Source organism: Lynx canadensis, chromosome D4, assembly GCF_007474595.2.
Source record: "Lynx canadensis isolate LIC74 chromosome D4, mLynCan4.pri.v2, whole genome shotgun sequence".
NCBI lineage: Eukaryota > Metazoa > Chordata > Mammalia > Carnivora > Felidae > Lynx > Lynx canadensis.
This window is the reverse complement of record NC_044315.2, coordinates 77,442,975-77,469,910: the sequence shown is the minus strand read 5'-3', so window position 1 is coordinate 77,469,910 and position 26,936 is coordinate 77,442,975.

Sequence of the window (26,936 nt, the reverse complement as noted above, 5' to 3'; positions counted from 1 at the left end):
TGCAACTTGCTGATAATTTCCAGAAAATCTTTGAAATCCCAAATAGAGAAACCTCTATAAAAGTTAATTAAAATATACCTAACCAATCCCATCACCAACACTAAGGGAAATAATGTTTGGATAACAAACTGTGGATAAATGAAAATTTCCCTTAAATTTAGCTTTATCGGGGGTCTCTACAGCTACTATCAACAAGTTTACTAGATTTTTTTCTATAAAACCCATCCTATTTTGTGCTTATCTCATTTTTAATTTTACTAAAATCCCAAAGAGACAAATTAGTAAGGTGGCAGAGCCTGGCTGAGTGCCTTCATTAGCTCAGCGCTAATAACTTCTTTCAGCACCACGGATAGCGCCTGACATCACAACTCAAGCTTATCCAAAAGCTAATTATTTTCCCTGTTATAAAACAAAGGTTCTATATCAAAGGCTCATAATGCGACACAGTACACCCTCTAGATGCACTGATTTGCAAAATAAATCAACTGTGTCAGGGAGGAATTTGAGCAGAAATTACAACAAATTGCAATTACACTTGCAATGGTACACTATTTAAATGCATTGTCAGTTATTCATGGCAAGATGGCACCCATGCCATTTTGAGGGTTCAGGGAAAAGGTAGAATTCTCATCTGTCAGAGTAATAAAAATGTACTTTCTCCTGTTCTTGCAATTTTTTTTATATTCTATTATAACTTAGTTCATAAATATTTAAATGATGTCACTGGAAAAAAGACCTAAAGACCCCTGACAGAATGAATAAGAACCATTTTAATTACACATACACTCCTGCATCTATACCTATTTGTTTTAGGTGGTTATTCTATTGTATATTTTCTTCCTTGAAATGATAGGACTTATCAAGCAACAAGCAAAATATATATTCCAGCTCACTTGCAAAACAAAAACAAAAACAAACAAAACAAAACAAAGCACCAATTCATTCTCTCTGGCCACAATGCCATCCTTCAGATTATACCATGACCTCAGAGACTGAGGAGAGTTGGAAAACAGATCAAAATGTACTGAACTAAAAATTATACTCAGATGCTAACTAGCACCCCACAAAATTTCCCATGGGCCTATGTCTACAATATTTCAAAAATAAAGTAGACTTGAGGAAGAAAAGAATGTTTCCCCTTCCTCCCTTCTCAAGGCAGAAGCTGCTAATTTGGAGCAATGCTTGTGTACTTTGGTTTCCTTAGGGTGGGCTTTTTAGAGGTCTGACTTTGATTCACACTGAAAGGAAGTACGGAAGAAAAACAAGATGCCTACACAGCCTGTCAGATAAATTACATGTAACCTAGGAAGCTCTGAATCATTACAGGTAATTAAAAATATTCTCCACAGCTGACTCAATGTGTTTTAGTAATACAAATATTTAATTTCCCCCTTTTTCTATTTTATCTTGATCATGTAATCACAACTGCCTCTTCTTGCATCATCTCTCACACACCTATTCTTTTTACTCCTTGATTTAAAAAGGGAAAAAAAATCAATCTGATGAACTGTTATCTGTAATTTTGTCCTGTTTCCTTCTTGGAACTTGGTCAATGGAACCTCTTTTCCATATTAATATCAGCTGTTTGTTTTACTCACCACATACTCTTTCCCTTTCATTTCCCTTGGTTTGTTTCCTAAGTTTTATCTTGAAATCTTTAGTTATATGCCAGGAAGAAGTCTGCCCCTTGAGTTCATTTGTTATTCCAGTCTCATACACCTTATTGAGTTATTTTCCTTGCTGCAATCACTCTTTAAATACAATCCAGTAAAGATACAGCAATGATTTTTGACAACCTGACCTTTCTCTGCTTTCTTACACTTGTTTAATTAGGTACTACGTGCAGCTGTGACTTGATCTTTACAGTTTTCTTCTTGAAAAAAGAGAGAGATGTTGTTTAAAGAAGGTCAGATTTGGCAGGTCTTCTAGTTACTTCAGGAACTGACATTGGAGACCTGAAAGACTGAGGAACGAGGGAACGCTATACTGATTTTCTTAAACATAATAAAAAAAAGTCTTATTTGGAAAGACCACTTGACTCTAAGAATACATTATGAAACTCACAGCTTTTCACTTTGGGGTTGACAGTTTGAAGTGATTGCAAATCATGACTCTGGAAGTGATAATTTTGGTCCATATTCAATGAAGTGGCAGGTTCTAATGGGGAAAAAAAACCCACATCGAGTAGCTGAAAAACAAAAATATTATGAAAATTCTAAGTGAAAATATAGCAGACAAGTCCAAAGTGGTTAAATAGAGTGTGTTCATTTACCTGATTTATTGAAACTAGTAGAAAAAGGCAATGCAAGGGTACTTTATCAATGCTTAAAAGAAGTAGAGTGAAATACTGAAGACATGATAGAAGTATAACTGGACCCAAAATAAAGACAATGAGTTCAAGTTCCAAAACTGATACTATTTTTGTAATTTTATGGAAGTCATTTCACCATTCTTGGTTTTATTTCTTTATTTATGAAATCGTAACTAGCAATGACAGAGTCAAAAATCACATTTTAATGATATTCAATCCTATTATCAGGTATTTGAGCCTCTTATTACTATCTCTTTTGTCTCAACTAGGTTCAGTAATTTGTTCAATGTAGCATAATTGGAAGGTGACAAAACTGATTTAGAGCCAGCTCTACTGATCAAAAATCCTCTGTTTCTCTTTTGTTATTATATACTGATTCTGTTAAGTGAGGCATTTTGTTTATGGACACTATAGGTTTCCTAGCAACTTTTAAATATGTGTTTATTTCATTACATCACCCATGCCATCTGGCGTCCGTACCTTTAAATCAGACTCACAATAATATCCCTCTCTGGTTGTGTTGTACCCATATTCCTGTTTATATGTCCATTGTTTTTCTTTGTTAGATAAGATAGATCTTGAAGCCATTTTTTTAAAGCTCCATTCTACCTTGGGCTTCAGAAAGGTATGCTTGCTCACAACAGAATAACTCTGTATCATGCCTCAGAAAATACTGATGATCCAGGAGAATCAATCCAATTTGATTTAATTCAATTCAGTAAGTATTTTTATTGCATGCTTATATTGTAATCAATTCAATGATAGAGTCTACGAGAGATATAGAAAAATGTGATGGTTTTTGCCTTCCAAGAATGTAATATTTCACTGTAATAATATGATACTGACATACGCCACATCTCAATAAAACTATAGGATGATTACTAATTATGTTCCAAGAGGAGTAATCCTGTTATGCAACTTCAAAGCAGAAAGAACGCAACAGTAGATGAATTGGGCATGGGACAATATATGGAAAAGCTGGAGTTCAATATGTGGCCTGAATAATGAATAAAACATATCTAGATAGAGGTGTGAGAGAAAGTAATTTTGTAGGTATTAAAGATTCTGAAGTGGGGCTTGACATAGAATTCACACAGCATAGCAGGTAAACATTCTTCCCTGGAGAGAAAGGTATATTTGGAAAGGTAGGGGGACAGAAGATTCACTGAGTTTTGTTACCATTCACAGCAGCTTCATCAAAAGCTACGCTGTCAAAATATGAAATGACATGTGTTCATGTTTTTTACTACACCTCATTTTTTGTGATTACAATAAAATTTCATTTTTTAATAATTAAAAACATATGCATATCCTTCAATAATGAAGTGTTTGAATAAACTAGGATATATTTCCAAAGTGAATACTATAAAAATGTGTAAAAACAAATAAATTATCTTTGTAGAGATTATAGAATATCTCCAACATACATTGTTAAGTAGAGGGGAAGGAGGGCAGTGCAGATCAGTGTTTTAAGGGTGCTACCTTCTGTAGATGTAAGAGGAAAACACACAAGTATACCTACCCACCCCCCCCACATGCACAAACAGAAGAATAAACCAAATTGAATAAAAACATTTACCTATAGGGCCAGGGAGGGAAGAGGGTGGAGGAGGGACAGGGAAGAAAACAACACTTTTCTAAATATACATTGTTTTGTAGTTTTTAATTAGGAACCATGTAAATATTTTACAAATTAAAAACAAAATTGAATTTAAAAAGGAAAGAAAACATATTTGAACAAATGAACCAAATTGCTTATATGTTGGTTGCATTTCAACAGAGAAATAAAAGTTAATTTCAGTAATTTTATAACACAAAATTTTGTTTTATTTTATACCTAATGGTATATATTATAAGGACAAAAACTACAACATAATCTTTAAAACGATGTCTGTAGTCGTATTAGCAGTAATATTGATTTTTTTAAATATGGATATTTTATTGATTCCACACATACACACATATGCACACTGTATACATGCAAATAAGTAATAATGTAAGTTTTGTTGATTAATAATGAAGAGTGCCAATATAATAGATACACAATTTAAGTATAAAATAAAAAAAAATCATGATTTTTTTTTTTTTTTGCCTAAAATATTCTCAGTTCTGTCTACTTAAAAGCATAGAAGCAATGACAACACAGTAGAGACAGAACCAAGACAGATACAGTAGAACCAACATATAGGAAGAAGTCTGTCAAATTTGGAATGTGACATTATACCATATACCAATAAATCAAAGACAATTTTTAAATGGAGACTTCAATTATAGAATAAAAGATTTAAAAGACATAAAACATGCAATATATGGACCTTAATTATATGTTGAGTCAAATATATCAACAGATAGAACATTTGAACATGCATTAGGTGTTAGATAATATCTGATATTAAGAAAGTACTCATCATTGTTATTTAGGAATATATAGCAGAGTATTCATAAAAGAAATGACTTGATGTCCTGGATTTGACTTAAAATAATCTAGAAAAAAGATTAGAATTTAGATGATCAAGACTAGAAAACTAATTATAATCATTGAAGGTAAATTATAGGTATATTGAGGTTTATTATACTACCACCTATATTTTTATGTATACTTGAAAATTTCCACATTGAGAAAAAGAAAAAAAAAAAAGGAAAATGTACTTAACTCCTACCCTACCACCAATTTCAGATGATAATATGGGGGAACTTTCTACAAAAAGTAGGATGTCCTTCTAAACAGTTTCTTGCACCTTCACATGTCATCATCAAACATTAAATGATTTAATAAGAGAATTTATTATAAACTAAATGTTGATTTCTACACTTGATAATTTTGTTAACAAATATTTATTAAGAGTTTACAGCATAAAATGCTATTGATAAATTGCTGAACAAGACAAAAATCTTTCTTCGCCTTCATAGAGCTTACATCTGGTGGGGGAAAAAGAAAAGAAACAAGCAAGCTAATAAAATGACTATGGATTTTGATGATTAATGTGAAGAAAACAGGCAAGAAGCTGAGTTACACAGTACTAAAAAGAGAGTAGAATTTTAGGATTGTGAAGCTTCCATACAAGGGTCATACTTTAGTTCTGACCTAAAGGATGTTAAGGAAGGTGGTAGTGGGAGGGCTTCCCAAGCAAAGAATCAACAGATAGTACGGTGAGCAAAAATCCAAGACAGTCTTCGAAGATTATCGGCCTCTAGTATATGTATATATGTGTATATATAGCCTAGTTATTCAATGCATTACAATTTAGGTACTGCTATGAAAGGATTTACTTTACAGATATATAATAAAGCTCCCAGATCAGATGACCTTAAGATAGGAAGATTATATGGATGGGCCTGGCTTAATCACATGAGCCTTTATTTAAAAACAATTTTTTTAAGTATTTAGTTTTGAGAGCAAGAGACAGACAGAATGCAAGCAGGGGAGGGGCAGAAAGAGAAGGAGACACAGAATCCCAAGTAGGCTCCAGGTTCTGAGCTATCAGCACAAAGCCTGACGTGGGGCTGGAACTCATGAACCATTAGATCATGACCCAAGTTGAACTCAGACACCTAACTGACGGAGCCACCTAGGAGCCCCATCACATAAGCTATTTCAAGAAAAACATTTTCTGATGCACTATTGTTGACTTAAAGATAAAGGTGACCATTTGGCAAGGAATACAGGTGGCATCTAAAGGCTAAGAGCAACATTTGATTGACAACCAGCAAGTAAACAGAGCTTTCAGTCCTACAACCACAAGGAACTGAATTCTGTCAACAAGAATGAGCTTTAAGAGGATGACAGGTTTTGTTTTGTTTATCCCCAGAGGTCCCAGAATAACACTCAGTCTGAATGACACCTTGATTGTAGCCTTGTGAAACCCTGAACAAAGAATCTAGCCACCATGTGCAAGACTTCTGATCTGCACAACAGTGAATCCTTTATACAACAGGGGAATCGACATTCTCCATGGGAAGTATTTTAGTGTGCTAAATGGAATGTTCTTACTTTTAGAAAAAATTACTTCCTTAGAGATGCGAATGATCCATTTGTCGAAGGAGATACCTGAGGCAGGAGAATGCTTTAACTTCTACTTCAGTGACTCAAGTAAACTGGGGCTCACAAACTGAGGAAATTAAAGTTTGGATAGAACTGTTAATGTGTATGTGGATTTAACAGGGGTCAACTGTTAATGTGTATGTAGATTTAACAGGGCCCACGCACTGGTTAAATGTATGCCAAGAATGAATAAAAAGCCAAGAGTGAAGGGTATGGCAACTTGAGCTTAGTTGAAAGAAAGTTTGTGATGTTGAAAATTGCAAATTAGAAGGAGACCAATGATTTCAGTCATATGCAAATACAATATAAGGTGGAGAGCAGATAGTGGGTGGAAACTAAAGAGAAATTCTGGAGTAAATTTGGTGGTAGTCATTTAAATACAATTTTAAAATTACGCAAACAGTTGTATATACTTGTGAATAGAGGCAAAAATGAGAAATCTAGGGACTGAGCCTAGAGTAGTTGTGTGCGGGACCCAGGCTTGCCTGAATGGATTTTGCATACTCCTTCTTAATTCTGTTTTCACAGACTTATCGTATTCACAGACTTATCACATTGGTAGCTGGAACAAGACCATATCGGGAATATTTAATTTTTAATGTTTATTTATTTATTTTTTTTGAGAGAGAGAGAGAGAGAGAGAGTGTGAGTGGGAGAGAGGCAGAGAGAGAGGGAGACACAGAATCTGAAACAGGCTCTAGGCTCTGAGCTGTCAGCACAGTGTCCTATACAGGGCTTGAATTGGCACACTGATGAATACAGAAGACAGGAACTTTAAGAGCCAGTGCCAGGTGGTTTTTTTGTTTTCGTTTTTGGTTTTGTTTTTTTAGTTAAAAAAAAAAAAGAGCTAAGGTAGTTGATTATCACAGAAGAAACTCAAGAAAAATGTAATGGTCTACCATGTAACTTGTTCAGGATGTCCAGTAAGAATGAATGACTTTGGTGACTACAAATTTGTCATTAATGCAAGAGAGAATTTTCAATAAAGGAGTGACCAAATGGCAAGAAATTGAGCACAGATGATATGCTGAGAAAATAGAACCTAAGTAGAATGCTATTATTTCACCCAAATGACATAGTTTAGTAAATTGTTTGCTGGGATAACATTCAGAGAATCTGTGTCCCTTATGCTGACACTATCACTTATCTCTCTGGGCCTCAGTTTCTCATTTGTAAAATCAGGGGTTTGAATGAAGTTTTCTGTAAGACCTATTCCAGCTCTATTAGTTGAGAATTGATGTTCCAAGATTTCTAAGGAATCAGTTAAAACAAAAGATATAAAACTCCAGCAACCTCACACACACCTCAGCCTCCTTCAACCACACTTCTGTAATTGCATCCTTTCTCCCATGAACTCCATATCTGGAGCCATCTCTTCTAGGAATTAGACACATGCATCATCTCACATTTGGTACAGGTATTATTTAAGAGAGGAATGAGACAGACAGTCAACTGAGGTTGATTAATGTGCTGTCTCAGAATTGGGGGGAAGGGGAGAGAGAATTGTATTCAGCAGAGCTACTTCTCCCGCTTCACCCCTTCAGCTCAAATTATTCAGTCAGTGCTGTCAAGACAACTGAAATGACTCCTTGCAGTTGGGGAAAAAATGATTTTTTTTGCATGTTAAATTTTTAAATATCTTTAAAATTATTTTTATCAAATATTCATCCAAAAAAAGCTTAGTTCTTTTTTTCCTGGGGGCTTTAAGGATAATGTGAGATTATGGAATCTCCTTATGAACCTATTGATTGGACAGGTTTTCTTTGAATGTTTGACATTCAATAGCTTACTCTGCCCCTACCTTTGAAGCCCAAGAGGTACTCAGAGTTCTGATACCTGTGACTGAAACTGCAGAGGGGATTGGGAACTACATAATGCTTTAGCATTCACTGAGGAAGAAAATAAGCTGCAGAAAAATTAGAGTCCTCACAATGGAGCTGACACAGTTAACAGCTGTTTCTAAGGTAGACGGTGAAGGACAATTTGGGGGTCCTGGATAAGTTCCAATCTCTGATTCCAATGTCTGATAATATCAATAGTTGGGCAGGAAATACATAGGAGCATAAGATCAGTAGACCTGAGAGTGAGGATGAGTGAATGGAGGGGGAAAGGGAAGATAATGAAGCTCATTGTAGAAATACTGTGTGCTTACATTAACACAAGCATCCCTATGGGGAGATCTACGAAGAACGTGTTTATATTGATACAGAGCTCAACAAGGTGATCTTGACAAAAAGCATGAATTCAGGAGTAGTCAGATTTGTAGACAATAGGACTTCAAGAGTGGAAGAAATTGCCTAAGGACACGTAGTTTGAGCAAATAAGAGAAACAAGGAAAAATACACGGGTGACATCATTACTTAATGGGAAAGAATAAATTGAGGAGTCAACCAAGATTTTTATAAGTTTGGTGATCAGACAGGCCAGAGGAGCACCCGAAGAGTATGGCATTAAGAAAACAAAGGTGAGGGGCACCTGGGTGGCTCAGGTGGTTAAGTGCCTGACTCTTGGTTTTGGCTCAGGTCATGATCTCATGGTTCATGAGTTCGAGCCCCACGTCAGGCTCCGTGCTGATAGTGCAGAGCCTGCTTGGGACCTCTCTCTGCCCCTCCCCTGCTTCCACACACACACACACACACACACACACACACACACACACACACATTCTCAAAATGAATAAATAAACTTAAAAAACTTTTTTAAAAAGAAGACAAAGGTGAGGTATTATGACAGTGTCAAGTGTCACTGAAGGGTCAAGGAAATTGTTCAGTGAGTTTGAAATTAGAAGATACTGGTGAACTTGGCAAGATAATTTTTAGCTGAGTCTGGGTTTAGAGGAAGGAGATGGTATTCAAAGTCACTAAAAGAATTTCTTTCCTAAGAATGATATTTAGGCATGAAATGTCTGTTTCAGAAGTGTAACTGTGAAGTCACTAAAAGAATTTCCTTCCTAAAAATGATAATATTCAGGCATGAAATGTCCTGTTTCAGAAGTATAACTCCTCCTTAATGGAGATAGTCAAGCAAGAAACAATCTTCTTTTTGAAAGCCAATTTGGCCCAGATGACATCTAAGAACCTTTAAAACTATAGGTCCATGATTATTTGAAAGTAGTTTCAATTAACATGTGTTTGTCTACATTTTCAACAAAAGTTTACTAACCACCCGCTATATGTGGGCACTATTTACCTTTTAGGGATACAGCAATGGCACAAGAGATACTTCCTTGTTCTTAAAGAACTAATATTCTAAAAGACACAGAAAAACATACAAATGTAGAATATGTTAGATAGAATACCACAGATTGAGTGGCTTAAACAATAGTAATTAATTTTCTCACAACGCTAGAGGGTGAAAGTCTAAGATCAAGGTGCTAGCAGGGTTTGTTCCCAAGGAAGCCTCTCTCCTTAGCTTCCAAATGGTGCCTTCTAGACATGTTCTCACATGTTCTTTTCTCTGGGCATGAGGAGATATCTCTGGGGCACCTGGGTGGCTCGGTCAGTTGAGCATCCGTTCAATCCATTCAGTTCAAGTCATGATCTCACAGTTCATGAGTTCAAGTCCCACATCGGACTCACTGCTGTCAGTGTAGAGCCCACTTCAGATCTTCTGTCCCCCTCTCTCTCTGCCCCTTCCCCACTTGCACACTCTCTTTCAAAGATAAATAAATCTTTTTTTAAGATACTAATGCTATTGGATAAGAAATCCATCCTTATTGACCTTAATTGCCTCCTTAAAGGCCCAGTCTCCAAATTTAATCATTTAGGGGTTAAGACTTCGACCTATGAATTTTGGGAACACACGATTCAGTCCATAACAGATAGTGATAATTACTATACAAATTAGAGTAAAGGAATGGAGAATGATAGGGGCGCCTGGATGGCTTAGTCAGTTAAGCATCCAACTTCAGCTCAGGTCATGATCTCATGGTTTGTGGGTTCAAGCACCACATCAGGCTCTGTGCTGACAGCTCAGAGCCTGAAGCATGCTTCATATTCTGTGTCTCCCTCTCTCTTTGCCCTTCCCCTCCTTGCACTCTGTCTCTTTCAAAAATAAACAATATTTTTAAAGAAAAAAAGAATGGAGAATGATTGAAGGGGTGCTATTTAGACAGTGTGTGTGTACCTACACACACACACACACACACACACACACACACACACACACACAACTCCAAGGTAGTGATTTTGAATAGAAACCTGAATTGTGCAAGCAAATGACAGGAAGGCTGGAGAAGCCAATCAGAGAAGACAATAAATGGTTCTGAAGAAGTTGCAAGTTTGATTTATTGAAAAGACATCAAGAAAGCCAAGATGGCTAGTGAAATGTTTTATGAGTGAAATATGAATTATAGGAGCTTAATACTCACATATTCAATAAATATCTGAGTTCCCAGAAGTATCCACATTCTAGGTCACACACTGGGTCCTGAGGATATAAATTGCAAATAAAATAATTTGTATGCTAAAAATAATCTCTCAAGAGAGATCTAATATGACAAATGCAATGATATAGACATAGAGTCTTTTGGTCTAAACAGACTCTGGCAGGTATTTTCTTATTTCATATTTTCACACTTTCTGGCAGGATGGCTGATGTACATAAAGTTAAGTCGAAATGAGATGAAGTTGTATCTCTGATCTACTACTTTGCATCTATGTAAGTTTGAGCAAGTTACTTCATGTTTCTAAATCAATAATCCATTTATAAATGAGTATGGTAGAGTTTCATTTCTGTAGACTAGTTTGAATATTGTGTATGTTAATTAAAACAAACTACCTAGCAAAGCACTGTCACTGAGTATGCATTCATTGCTAAGCAAGAGTTCCTTTTCACAAGATACTCCATATACATATGGAAGTACGTGATTCTAAAACAGGCTGGATCAGAAGAGTGGTCATGAGGAAGAACACTTCAGATCAACATGGAGGAGACAATGTCAGCAATACAGATGAGTAAATAAGCTTCTATAGAGAAAGAAGTCTCTGCAGCACATCTCAGATTATCTTTAAGAATCCTTACTTCATCCTTCAAAAAAGTCAGTGCTAAGTCTTGACAACATATTGACACACATGAAGTTAAGCCTGTTAATTTTGCTACTGCTTGTGATCACAGATCTCACCTCTTCAGAGCCAGATCCTTCCTAATAGTTTAAGGCAGAGGAAAATCTGAAACAAGAGAATCTTAGGTCAACAGGAGTTTCATAGAACATTCAAATTGTGTGTATGAAGGGGAGAAACTGCTTAATTAAGATATAAAAAAACATTTGAAATCAGTATTTCAGTTTGGGCTTGATAGCAATAAAAAATGGCCAGTCATTAATACCGCTTAAGGGGTATTGGAAAAATTGCATCCCTGAAGGTGTGATGGAAAACTTTGGAAATAAGTGCAATCTGTAAGACTAAAGAACAGTGCATTGTACATAGCACTGAACTCTAGCTGATAAAGTTGCTTCCTACAGGTAAATAGGTTAAAAATATCAAAAGACATTATATGTATACTGTAATTGGGCAATTATGTTTATGGATGACAAATGGTTAGTGGCAGGTTACCCATTATTAGGGTAGAAGATTACCCACATGCAAGGGAAGAAGGCTAGAATGATTTATGTAATAATGGATTAGAATTGGAGATGGCAGTATGAACTCATTTTTAGCTTAAATTTATTAAGATACAAATTATACACAGAAATATTTATGGATATATAGATCTACATAGGTTAGCATATACACATGTTCCCCTGCTCTGACACCTATGGGTCCAGAAGCAATGATACACCAGTAACACAAGCATACCTATCACCCAGATCTTGGTTCCTGATACCATTCTCTAATAAAAGAAAGCAGGAACCCTTGAAGAAATGGCTAATTCTAGGACAAGGGCAGAAGATACAGGAGATGAGCCAAAACACCACAGTAACAAGGACTACGTCCAGTGGATTAGAAAACATACAAGATGAGCTTGTTGCATGCTGTAGTGCTATAAAGTAAGAAAGTGCTAAAAAAAAAAAAAAAAAAAAAAACCTCAAAACACAACACAAAATGACAGAATTCTATCAAAGGGATACAGGACCTAGTTCAAACAGCTCCAATGATCAAAGCTGAAACATGTGATTAAAACTAAGTAAAGTAGTATTAGGAGATAATCAAAAGTATAACATAAATATGCAGAGGCCATACTGATATAAACAACTGAATAAATATTTGAATAACTGAATGAATATATGGAGGATACTGTTTCTCCAAAACAGAAAAATCATAAATAGTGTAGGTAATAAGCTTTAATGTAATGGAACATAACTCTTTATGCTTGGGAAAAAAAGTAACTTTTTAAAAATTTTCTTCTTTACTGTTTATTTTTGAGAGAGAGAGAGAGAGCGAGAGCGAGTGGTAGAGGGGGCAGACAGAGAGGGAGACAGAATCCCAAGCAGGCTCCAGGCTCTGAGCTATCAGCACAGAGCCTGATGCAGGGCTCGAACTCACAAACTGTGAGACTGTGACCTGGGCTGAAGTCAGACGCTTAACCCACTGGGCCACCCAGGTGCCCCCCAAAAAGTAACTCTGCATTGGTGAAACATAACAAACATTTCCTCAAGCCAAGTGATCTAGGTGATAAGACATATTGATACTATGTACCCTTCATAGGATGTGATGAGAATGACACTTTATTTCTGTGGTCTTTAACCAAAAACACACTGCCCCTTTCTAACCAGGAGGAAAAGCATCAGATAAGTCCCAATTGAGCCACATTCTACAAAATACCTGATCAAGTTCATCAAAAACTGTCAAGTTTATCAAAAAGCAAGGAAAATCTGATATACTGTCACAACAAAGAGAAGCCTAAGGAGATATGACTGCTAAGTGTAATATAATATTCTGGATGGAATTCTGGAACAGAAAAAGAGAACATAACAGAAATCCTGAGGAAATCTGAATAAAGTATAGATTTTAATTAATAATAACATAGTAATAGTGTGTTAATTGTGACAAATGTTCCTTCCATACTAGTGCAAGATATTAATAGGAGAAATTAGGCATGCAGTCTACAAGAGCTCTCTGAACTGTCCTCACAATTATTCTGTATATGTAAACTTAAGAGTTGATTTAAAAAGACAAGAATGATTTAAAAAACAAACAAACAAGGTTTTAGAATATCTAATCAAGAGTTTACACCAATATTGGTTCAGCATCTCTAAATGTGTTTTCTATGGTACAGTAGTCATGTAAGATTCCCTAGGAAAATAACACATTGTTTCTTTGGTCAAATAATTTTGAGACATGTTGCACACTGCAAGAGCCTTTGGAGATTCACAAAGCACATTAGAATATTTTTTAAAACTTCTAAGAAATTTTACACAAACACACAATTTAATGTTGTGTACCACAGCATGTCCCAAGCTTATCATAACTTCTGAATTTTTTGGCTATACCTTCTAACATCTGTGGAGATACAATTCCCTAGAACATACTTTGGTAAGTGTTTGTTGTACTGGCATGTACACTATTGAAATTAAATAATGAACCACCTATGGAAGAAATTCATGATACTTTTTAGTTTAAAGCTATGTACAATGAGATGTGATGGAGAAATTTTGCGGTGGGTAATCTACCAAAGAGAGGGTTCTGTTGCAACACACTACTGACTATCAGAACTTGGAAGAAATGCCATGTTGAAGATAATCTGTGGGGGTGAAGATAGTAGACCTAATCCAAATGGTGAGAAACCATACACATGCAAAAACATGACTTTCATACAAAGAAAACTCTTCAAGGAATCAGAGCTGTGCAGGAATGCACCTGGAAGGTGTGGAGAGCATGATCACTACAGGTGTTCAAGGTGTGAGACGAGGTATGAAGGGACAATGTAAAGAAGTGAACTAGGTTGGAGGAGGTGATCTTCATGATCTCTCCCTATTTTATGATTCTGCTTATGTATTCACCTCCTCACCAAGGGGTTAGTGCCTATTAGGTGACCAGCACTGTGCTAAGTTTTCACTTGGCTTCTATGGTTCCTCCCCGAGTACAGTGTAATGGGAAATAAGACAATGAAGGCAGAGAAAGTTGTCCCTACTAAGGACCATCCCAGGGATTGGGAAAGCTTCCAGGGAAAGGATTTTAATACCTATAAACATTAGTCAGCTATAGATGCCAAGCACTGGTCACATTTATATGTGGATTGTTTCATTCTCATAATCTTATGAAGTAGATTCTATTACTACTATTATTTTACACATGAAGACACTGTGTGACCCAGAGGTTCAAAGACTTGCCTTAGATGCCTCAGCTATTCAGGTGGTTTGTCGATAAAGTCTGAATCCTTAAACACTATGCACTCTTGTCCACATTAACACTGGAGGGATAATAATCAAAAGATGCACACACGTGTGTGTGCACACCCATGTGCACATTGGTAGCAGAGAAAGGGAGGGGAGCAGGAAGAAAAATAAACCAATGATTTGAAAGGCAGAGAGAATAACATGTTCAATCTCTGAGGAATAGGATTAACCAGGGAGAATGTGATAAATTTAAAAAACTTTTGAGTTATTCCCGAGGCTAAAATTACTGACAATAGCAAAGGAAAAAAAATGCAGGTTTCTTCTCCTTTTTATTTACCCTATCCTCCCACAAACATCTACCTTCCCTCCATGTACACATCCATACATAAATATAAACACATATACCACAGGAGATTTAGCTTGAAAACTAAAGTGTGTTACTAACTTCCTTTAAAACATATCTTCATAGAGTTAAGGTCAGTTCTTTCTTCCTTCTATGAACCTAGGAAAACCAATTTAGCAAAGTAAGATTTTAAAAAGGGTAAAGACTCCATCTACTAGCTTATTCATTCCAGATTTGTGGATCACTTAGGAACTTGAAAGAGGCTGCCTGAAGGCCTGCCTGGTGGTGCTTGGGGGGCACACTTGGTAAAGCCCCCACAATTTGTAAGTTCTCTGGCTGGTGTAACCACATATTTAAAAATGATTAACTTACTCCAGCAATTATGAAATTGGATACCTCTCAGACCCTCAAGACCCTTTAATAGACACAGGAAGTGAGTTGATAAGGTTATAAATTCCATCTATAAAGGGACACTCTGGGCTTAGACACATGGTCATTGGTTAGAAATGGAGCAAACATCCAGAGGCCTGGCAGTGATCGAGGTGACAGAATGTATTCCTAGAAGAAAGTATCTTTTGAACCACAGAGCTCAGGTACTTCATACTTTGTAAGGCTTCACTTCACGTCCCTTACTTCATTCTATGCTCATCTGAGGGAGGCAGAGAGGGAGTTTTTATTCCTAATTAAGGAGACTGAGTCTCTGAGATGAAATGACTGTTCTACATCAAACAATATCTAAGCCACAGACCCAGAGCTGTGGAACATGCTTATGCCTTTTGTTTGTTTTTGCCATAACGCTGAGGGGCATGGTAGAAATTAGCAAATCCTACTCTCTAACGTGAGTGAATCCTATGGATATGATAAGGGGGTGCCTGGGTGGCCAGTCAGCTGAGCATCCAACATCAGCTCTGGTCATGATCTCATGGTTTTGAGTTCGAGTGCCGCAGTGGGCTCTGTTCTGACAGCTCAGAGCCTGGAGCCTGCTTCAGAGTCTGTGTTTCCTTTTCTCTGTGTCTGTCGGTCGGTTCGTCTCTCTCTCTCTCTCTTTGCCCCTCTCCCACTTGTGTTCTGTCTCTTTCAAAGATAAATAAATGTAAAAAAAAAAAACATTATAAGAATGGCAGCATATATCAACAGGTCTTTTATTTAGCTACTGAGTCTAAAGATTTTCAGTGGGTGTGCTGACACAGACTGAGGATAAGGGTACTCTGTCCCTTATGCCTTTACCCTCCTCCTGGGACCAGAAGGTCAGCCTGGGCATGGTCTTCTCTTGGCGAGTGCTTAAGCACAAGTACAGCAGGAGAATACACAAACCATCTTGAGGCTGAGTCTCAGAACTGCCATTATCACATTCATCATACTGGCCAAAGGAAGTTATGTGGCCAAATCCATAGACAGGAGGCAGAGAACACATCTCACCTACAGTAGAAAGGCATTACAGATTTACATGGAAAAGAACATGGCTATGGAGAAGAATGGAGAATTTTGGCAATAATGCAGTCAACCACAGTGGAGAGAGGATTCTGAACTAGGAGGAAAGAATGTTGGAAATGTAGGTCTCTTATCACAGATGGTAAGTTTGAAGCACATTTAAGGAGACTCAAAAGGGAGGAGTGCTGGGGTGGCTCACTCGGTTAAGCCTCAGACTCTTGACCTCAGCTCAAGTCATGACTTCACGGTTCTTGAGTTCCAGCCTCGCTTCAGGCTCTGAACTGATGGCACACAGTCTGCTTGGGATTCTGTCTCTCTCCCTCTCTCTGCCCCTCGTCTATGTGTACACACACTCTCTCAAAATAAATAAGACTTAAAAAAAAAGGATACTTAAAAGGGAGTTGGACAGGGACTTCATTATATAGTACCCCATGTATCTTAAAAAGCTTTTAAGGCTTGTTTCAAAATACAGTCATGAGTCACTTGAAGGTTTGATAGGAATGCGATTTGATCAAACTTACATGTTCAAAAGATCACTCTGGCTTTCTAGGAAGCATGGATTGTAGAGATTCAAAACAAGAGGAAGAGAAGTTAGGATGCACAGTCAGCAGAAAGAGGTCACAAGACAAGGGACAACAGAGATGGGGGAGGGGAGTTTCACAATCCTTAAAACATCAAAGGGCATTTGGAGACGCCATTGAAAGAGCTCACAAATGGACTAAAAATGGTAGAAGTGGTGATGAAAGAGATGGGGATATAGGTCATGAATCTCAAAACTTTAGGCCTGAGCAACTGGGGCAGGGGGGAGGGGGAAGAGTGGAGACATCCAGAGGAGAGACAGAGAATCACATCTTGCTTCACTTGCCCTCTTGTGCCATTCCAAGATAAAATTTCAGAGTCTTTGGTCGGCTTCCCCAGGGCTAGTAACTGCCCATGGCCCCAGATTCAAGCAGACTTTATTCTCCTTCTAGGCAGCATAATTAATGGTATTTTTGAAAGGATTTTGTTGTGGAAAATGTCAAAATACACAAGTGGAGAGAAACCCACACACATTGATGCTCTAGCCTCTACAATTATTAACCCATGCCCCATCCTTTTTCACATATACCACTCCTGTTCTTCACTTAGATTATTTTAAAGTAAATCCCTGATATTTTTTAGTAAATAGTTTAATAGGTATCTCTAATAAAATAAGGACTTTTAAAAACAAAATGCTACTTTAGACTTAACATAAAATCTCTAATTACATCAGATAAGTCAATTTCCAAAGTTTTCTGAAAGCTTCATATTGTTTTATAATTTGTTTAAATTAGGATCCAAATAAGGTTCATACATTGTTTGTTGTTGTTTTAATGTTTATTTACTTTATACAGAGAGAGAGAGAGAGAGAGAGAGAGAGAGAGTGCGAGTAGGGGAGGTACAGAGAGAGGAGGAGACACAGAATCCGAAGCAGGCTCCAGGCTCCAAGCTATCAGCACAGAGCCTGATGCAGGGCTTGAACTCACCAATCATGAGATCATGACCTGAGCCGAAGTCAGACGCTTAACCGACTGAGCCACACAGGTGCCCCAATAAGGTTCATACACTGTAATTGATGGATGTGTCTCTTAAATCTGTTTCAGTCGTTAAGATGCTCCTCCATATTTTTTCCAAGCAATGTATAACAACCTAAAAAACATAGCTTGTTATATAGCAATTCCCATAATCTGAATATTTACTTATGGTATTGTGTGATGTTCCATATTTTCCTGTTTTTTGTATATTGCGTAAATTAGTAGTTTGATATAGCCTGATCAGGTTCAAGTTTGACATTTTGGCAGATATAGGAAGCAGTATTTTGATAGAGCAAGTAATGTGAAAAATAGCACTGCAGGTAGAAGAATATATGAATTAAAGCCAGCTGTTTTCATTTTTCCTAGCTTGTAATCCTGAAAACTTCATTAAGCCATCCCACATTTCAGTTATCATAGTAAAAAAAAAAATGGAATACTAATGTAACTTGCTGATAAGATATTAATAATCCAGTGTTTCTTATTTTGGGCTGTACATCAAGTCATCTAATTTTTTGAAGTTCAAATGCCTGAGCCCTACATTAAATAACCTGAATCAGAATTCCTGGGATGGGACCCACATGTCTATATTTTTGAAAATCCTCATGTGCTTCTAATATACTACTTTTGTTAAGATCTATATACTAGACACTAAATCCCCCAGGGCAGGAATTATGTTTTGTTCACCAGGTTCTGGCTCAGAGTTAGCACTCAATAAATATTTTTGAGTGACAGTATGAATAAATGGATGGATGCATTGCTGGTAGGATGGATAAATGGATAAATGAAATAATTATAATGGGTGAAATGACCCTGAGTTAGTAACAGAGGGATGTTAACTTCAGAATAAAGTTATATAGTTTTTACATTAAAAAGCATTGAAGTATTTGTGCTGTGGGCCAATATGACAAGCATTCTACATATAAGTTCATTAAAGGAACACTGGATAGAAGTTCAAAGTATCAAATAGAAAGGTTTTCAATAAAATGGGACTTGAGAGTTGGTGTAATGCCAGACTGTCTGAGAAGATATCTTGGAATGAATGGAATTGCTGAAGGTAATCAAGACTACTTTTTCATTAGCAAAACTATTTGTATGAATAATAATCAGAATGGAGCCAGACAAATGTCACTTATCTGGATATGATGAACAGTCGGGACTATAGCACAATTGAAAAATCTCAAAAAAAACACAAAAAAACAAAAACATGTTATAAAACTTAGATTGAGGAAAAATATTTAAAAATTTTCCTTCCCTTGCCTTGTGCACAAATAGTGCCACAACATCTGAAAGTCAGCATGGCAATTGGCTAGTCTTAAAATAATTACCTCTGGTAACCATAAATATTATTAATCTAAAAGAATTAACTCAAAAAGCCAATGATTGGTGAACTGAAATGAGTGGGGGTGTGTTTGGGGTTCTAGCAGCTATTAAATCATTGTACAATTCTACTGTGTCTACCAGTATTTGTCTTACCACCCCCCTCCCTGTGTTCCCGCATTGAAATGTTAGCCTTTGCTATTGCTTTTATTCGATTTGATTTTGACATTTAATTGGTGAAGATTGCAAGCATCGATCTTTCTACCACTCATACTACCTGCTCTGTTTACCGAAGAGGGTTTTTGTGACAATCAAATGGAAAGCAATATGTGAAAGCAAGTTATAGTTCATTAAAAATGCACAAATAGGAAAGATTATGAATATAACCATTCATCCTCCTCATCATAATCACAGCAGCATTTAGCTGAGGAACAGTGATGAGGGTAAGAACAACTCTTTTTCATTGGAAGGACCAAGGGTAGTTATGCCCCCATCAGAGGATTCTCACATATATGGGGAGGAACCAGGCTAGTTATTTTAGATATGCCACAAGACAAACACTTGAATGGTCACCACAGTAGACAAGACAGGCAATGCAGTTACTCAGGTGGGAAAGAAGGGTTAGAAGGAACAGCGGAAGTGCTGCCTTTTCTGGTCTGAAGGTCGCAGTACTGCTTGTTCTCCCCTCTCCCCTTTCCCTATCCTAGCTGAGAAAGGTCCATAAACCCAAAAGGTTAGGCATGGTCACCCAATTCCAGTGATGCAGGCTTGCTCACCAAGCAAAGGCATCTGTTTCCCAGCTGCACTTGATAATTAAGAGGGATGCGGGTAAGCTACCTGACCCCTCACTGGAAACTTTCACTGCTTCTTTTTGCTTCCATATGAAGCTTAATTCTTCTTTCTCTCAGGGTTTTTCTGTGATTTTTTAAAAAAGATTTCCAGTTACCTGAGCTACTATTTTTTATACCCCTAATTTCTAAATGTGTTATCTTTGGCAACTCCCTTAACTTCTCGAAACATTTGTTTTCTCCATTTTAATACAGACACAATTTTTGTCCTACTTTGTAAGGATCGTAGTGACTCTAATTAAGAAAATATATTTGAACATGAACAAGATGATCAAATAATGAGGTATAATTATTGTAATTTAGTGTCTGACCCAATTCTTTATTCAATTTTAAAAATCTATCATACATGGTAAAACCTTTGAATACGATGACTAAAGTCTCCTTTGTCTGGGATTTCTTCTTGTATATCAACTCCAAATAGTTGGTAGTGGCTGCTTGTGATGCCTGTGGGGAAGAATTCTAAGTTCATTTATAGACTCTATAGGGAATAATTCTAGGATCAATGAGTAGGATCTGCCAAGGGCATGGGAGAGAAAAATGGTGTCAAGCAGAGTGTATATCTGCTAGCCCTGTATAGTGCTCTAGAACAGCAGCACGTAACGAGGTGCATAAATGAAATTCAGCCCAGACTGGTTTCATATGGCCTAAACCAACACTTAACAATTGGAAGATTTCACATATATCTGAATTTTTTAAATATTTTTTTATATTGAAAGACTGGAAAATCCACTAAAACTATGATTGCCCTTTCCCCATGACAACAACAAACAAGAACTAAGTATGGTTTCATTTCTTCTTTTACGTAAAACACACGCTCTCCATTTTTACCTAGCCCTTACCACTCCCCATTGCCTTACTCCAGTCTGTTTACCTCACTTTATTTTCTAAAGTTTTATAGGCATTATTATTTCTGATTGCTGCCTTAGAGTTTTCCTGTGGAGATTTGTAGTGTGTCAGATTTATCTGCAGAAGTCTGACTATGACAAACACTATTTGAGTACCATATATTAAGATAGACCAAAAATCTTAGATGCTTGAAAGTGCTGTATGGTACAGGCTTTCTCATCTCAAATCCGGCACTCTGGCCCTGAAAATGTCAATGCCATTATGCATCGATCTAGCCTTTTAGCAAAAGCTTCATTAAATGAATCATGGCCAACATAGTGTAGCCAAGTCCAAAGTTGGAAAAGTCGGTGCCTCTCTTCTCCCTGTCATCCCTCAACACTGTCAGGACCCAGCCAAAAGCAAAGAAGGAGCAATATAAAATGAAGTGAGTAATTCACCATTTGTTGAAGGAACATAAATTAGCAACTTGTTATGATGTCGCCCTTTTTTTTTTAAGGTAAAAATCTCCACAAGTAAGTTTAATGTGGAGAACAGCATTTATTTCCCTCTAATAGGACATGCTTGTCCCCCCGTCCTCCTACATACCTTCTCAGATCCCCTCTAATTGAACAAAGTGGACTTAATTTGAATTAGACTGTCAAAAATCATCCACTTAAAGTGATGTATTTACTTCCCCAGCTAAAACGGATTCATTTCTGTGCAATATATATGAAGTGTTGACGGACTGTATTTTGCGAACTAGATGTATTTTGCACGCATCTCCATGTCACATAATTCAGATATGTAAAGCAAAGGAGATGGTGGGAGTAGAGCAGATCAGTGAAGGGACAGGAAACACAAGTGGTGGGGCACCTGGGTGGCTCAGTCAGTTGAGCGTCTGACTCTTGGTTTCAGCTCAGGTCATGATCCCAGGGTCATGGGATCAAGTCCTGTGTCGGGGTCTGTGTTGAGCATGGAGCCTGGCTGGAATTCTCTCTGTCTCTCCCTCTGTCCCTTTCCCCTGTTCTCTCTCTCTCTCTCTCTCTCTCTCTATCAAATAAAGAAAACAATAATAAAAGAAACACAGGGGTGAGTCAGGGGCAAGAGCGGGAGAAGATGGCTGTGCTTGCATTAAAACAAGTAAATAATCATTATATTTAGGTTTCTGGAGGCAGAGTAACTTTTCAAATTAAATGTGCAAAGTCTATCTTGAATTTGATATAGTTCACCTTCAAAACCCCCACAGCAGACACTTTATTGATGGCTTCCATTTAGGAGTGCATGACTTTATATATGCAAACAGTGTATTTACATAAAAAAAGAAAAGCTGGATTTTAAACACTAGGAACATTGTGAATTTAATATCAAATGACGATTTTTAAAATAATATCAAGAAGTCTTTGTGGACTTTATAATAGCACCACATTCACCTGCTAAAGGACTGGGGAAAAAAAAGTATTCAAACACAAAAACTAGTTCTACCTTCAAGGATATTATAATTCAATTAGGGGGCATAAAACAATTACTATCATATTTGAGGCAGAAAATAATTTAGCACTTAAGCCTATGGTTATGGGCTATAAATGACAAAGAAAACAGAGGAAGGAAATCAATGTGAATTTGTGTAAATCAGGAAGCTTTATCAATAAAGTTCACTTGTAGAAGATGGAAAATAATGTTTCATGCTTGTTGGGGGAAATTGGAGTACTATTCACTGGTCTGCCTTTGGCAGTTTTGACCAATGCCATAGATATTAAAAGAAAATTAACTAAATAGGAAGCATAACACCTGTTTATAAATCACTGAGTGAATGCCTGCATCTCCTTTTGTAAGGCTCTGGCAAATAGGGAAATGTAAGAATTTAGCTTAGGTTTGAAGCTGAACCAGACCTCCAGCTTCCCTCCTATTTTAAACCTCTATATTGGAATCCATATAGAAGTTTAAACACGCTTGCAAAAGGAGAGCAAATTAAGGAAGTTCTGGAGTAGTCACCTAGTTTATTATCCAGCCAGCTGCACAGATGAGGCACATAAGTTTATCTTGTTGATTCATTCAAAGACAAAAATCAGGAAGAAAAAAAAAAAATAGGACAGTGCTTAGTCCTGTACCCCCTAGCTGGGTTTCTGACTAGATGAATAAAAGGCAAGAGAAGGTAAGGAAGAGTCTATTTCTGAACACTAATTTCTATTAGTGTCTCCACCTACTTGTGGAATGCAGTTCATTAGATTAGTGTCTCTCCCTCCCTTCCCAAAGGGGGAAGAAAGTAGATGGCCAGAAAGTTAAAGGAGGACAGAAAATTCCAACTCTATGAGCTGAAGCCAAAACATGAGATGAGCAGCCAAAATATTCCCCACAATTGGAACAATGAGTTGTACCACACAACTACATTGGTTCTTAGGAGATCTAGAGACATTTGACTTATGTCTGTGACCTTCAATGTCCAGCTGTCATTCATTGCACAATATTTCCAGGAGTCTTTTTCAATCAAATTTTCATCTGTTGGCCATCACGAATGGTTTTAACAAGCTCATGGCACATCTTAAAATACAAACCTTTTGAGGGCTATGTACAAAAATGGTAACATTTAGAATTTAGAGAGAAATGAAGGGGCTACCATGAGACTAAAATGATCATGACATGGGACCAAAGGCTGAAAAAAACTGAGGCTATGAATGCTGGTGGGAAAGAGGGAGATATAATCATGATCTTTGAATATCTACAGCTTATTGTGGAGAAAATATGTTAATTCTTTATGGTACAAATAATAAAAGTAAATGCAATCAAACTATATCACAAGGTAGTTAAGCTCCCAACCACAGGAAATGTATAACCACGGACTTTCAGAACTTACCAGGCATACTGTATAGCAGAGTTATGTTTCAAAAAGATAAGTCTAAAAGTTCCTTAAACTACCATCTAATCCTGAAATTCTATGATTCTTTAAGTCTCAAGATATTCCACAAGCTTTTAAGCCATTCGTAAATTTTAAATTTTTTTTTTTCAACGTTTATTTATTTTTGGGACAGAGAGAGACAGAGCATGAGCGGGGGAGGGGCAGAGGGAGAGGGAGACACAGAATCGGAAACAGGCTCCAGGCTCCGAGCCATCAGCCCAAAGCCTGACGCGGGGCTCGAACTCACGGACCGCGAGATCGTGACCTGGCTGAAGTCGGACGCTTAACCGACTGCGCCACCCAGGCGCCCCAAGCCATTCGTAAATTTTAGCTCCAAGAATACTGCTGTCAAATCTTACTTCTCCCAGTATTTTTCCCCTTTGAATCCATGAGTTTAGGGTGCATATTATTCTTCATTATAAGAGGGGTAGGAGTCCACTTTCAGTTGAGACTGGACTATGTTCAAAAGAGAAGAGGGTAAGATTTCCTATGAAGCAGATCCATCCAATATCATACTTTAAACACTACCTTTATGCTGAAGTTCAAAGTCATTGCCAGTCCAGGTCACCTCTGAATTTGAGATTCCTCACACAAACCACAAAAAAAAAAAAAGAAATTTTCTCTTTGATGTGATAGGCACCACAAACAGTATTTCCAAACAGAAAAAGTTAAAGAAAAATAATGTGCATATTTCACCAGCTCCCCTACCTCTACCCCTACAAAAAGAAAGGAAAGGAAACAAAAGGAAAGAGAGGTGCCTGGGTGGCTGAGTCGGCTGAGCATCCGACTTTGGCTCAGGTCATGATCTCGCAGTTTGTGGATTCAATCTCCATGTTGGGCTCTGCTGACAGCTCAGAGTCTGAAGCCTGCTTAAGATTCTGTCTCCCTCTCTCTCTGCCCCTCCCCCACCCATGGTCTGTCTCTCTCTCTCTCTCTCTCTCTCTCTCTCTCTCTCTCTCTCTCTCCAAAAATAAATAAACATTAAAAAATAAAAATAAAAAGAGAAAAAAGAAATGAGAAAAGAAAAAAAAAAATGGCACCAGTATCTACTTGTTAGTTCCAATACCTAGAAGTCAACTTTAACTCATTCCTTTTTCCCCATCCTCTGCCTCCAAAGTTCTTCAGGTTCTTTCAGGTCTACTTCAAAAATGTATTTCAAATGCATCTTCTTTCAATTTGCTCTGCTCTCCTCCCAGTCAAGGCAGCCATCATAACTCCTCTAGACTATTGCTATCATTTCTGAATGGTCTCCCCGATTCATTCTCTACACCACGGTGAGAAGAGGGAAGAGAAGGCAAGGAAGACAAAATGCTGGAGACTAATGTGTTTACAAAACAAAACACTTTTCAATCATGGAAAATATTGTTATTACAATTATTTATGCATTATGCAGACTAAATTAGTACTTAGCATAGTAAAAATCATTCAAAACAAATTTATCTTCACTCAGAAAAAGAATTCTTATCTACAGAATTCAGGATGAGGAGGGGCAGGTTCAAATGTCCCTCTGATTGACTAAATAAGAATTTGTCTTCACTTCATCACAGCCGGACCAAATATTTTTTACTGTTTTCTTTCCATGTTCTTTCAAAAACCTAAGGTTTGGAAGACTATAAAGGTAGGAAAGAAAATCATTTACTTATTCATTCATTCATGCTACATATGCTTTTTAAATATTCCAAGTTCTGGGCTAGGAAAGACACAGTTTCTGCTCTCATGTGAATTACAGGCTAGTACGGAATAAAAACTGTTTAAAGTTTACTACTTTAACTTCTTGGAACAGTGGAAAGAGCCAGGGGAAAGAAAGATACACTGAGGTCAGCAAGAGAATGAAAAGTACTCACCAAGTTTTTTTTTGTTGTTGATACATACAACATCCTTAGTTACCAGTGACATTATCTAAATTAATACCCAAGACTATTGCCATTTAAATGAGCTTCTCCTTCTCCATCAATTTCTCCTCCCTACCAACCCCTCCCCTTAGAAATAGATTTTATTTAAACAAATGAGCAGTATGGTCAAGAAACAGAAATGCAGGAGTGATGCTGAATGGAAAGAAAAGTTAGGAAAACATTCTTTGAGACTTAGTATGTGTCAAGAGCTTTTATACATAATTTGATTTTTTTTTAATTTGTACCTTCAATATAAACCAGAAATAACAATACTGAATTTTTTCACAGGGAAAGAAAACATCTCAGAGATGGCAAGGGACTTGTTTGAGGTCTCACAGATACGTAGAATGGCAGGACTGAAATTTATACCCAAGTGCATCTCATGCCCAGACTCATGCATCAATTAATTGTGTTCTACAACATTTGTAACTTCCATGAATCAGGCCAAGTCCCTGGGTTCTATATGAAAAAAAGATATGAGGACCTTGGAAATAAACCAGAGACTGAAAGAGCTCTCTGGGGCTTTCTGACCAAAATCCTTTTCAGGTATGTGCAGTTGGTCTCCCTTGCAAACTTCTGTTTTCAGAGTCCTCTGGGACTTTCCATAATTATACCCTGCCTCTCTCTAGCTTCCTCCCTTCAATTCCCTGCCCCTTTGGCCCCTCTCAAATGGGAATTAATCCAGCCACAAACAAGCTGTCACTAAGTGAAGATTTTACTGTGATTACTGCTTGGGAGAAAAATGTTGCCTTTTCTTCCCCCTCCTCCAAATGCCTTATTTGCAGACTAGAAATCATGGGGCATGTGTCCAATTGATACATTTCCCTTCAAACAGCAGATCCAACACTGAAGTGGGATGCAAATTTAATTATTCCACATGTACAGAACAGAAACAGAATCTCATTGTTAAATTTGTTCTCCTATGTCGGAAAGATTAAAAATAAAAGATCTTGAAGCGGTTTGTGTGAGTGGAATACGTTTCAGTTCATAAAACCATGAGGCAATGAAAAAAGGGCACCAGAGGGCTTCTTTCTACCACATGGAATTATTATTTCTAAATGTTTCTTCTCAGAAATCTTAGCTCTTCACCTGTGTACCCCAAAAGAGACTTCAATCCCCTTCTCTAGGGCTTGAATTTCTTCAGATAATCTCTATTTTCTTCAAATAATCCCCTTCAAGCACCTTATACTCCAGCCAAGCCAAACT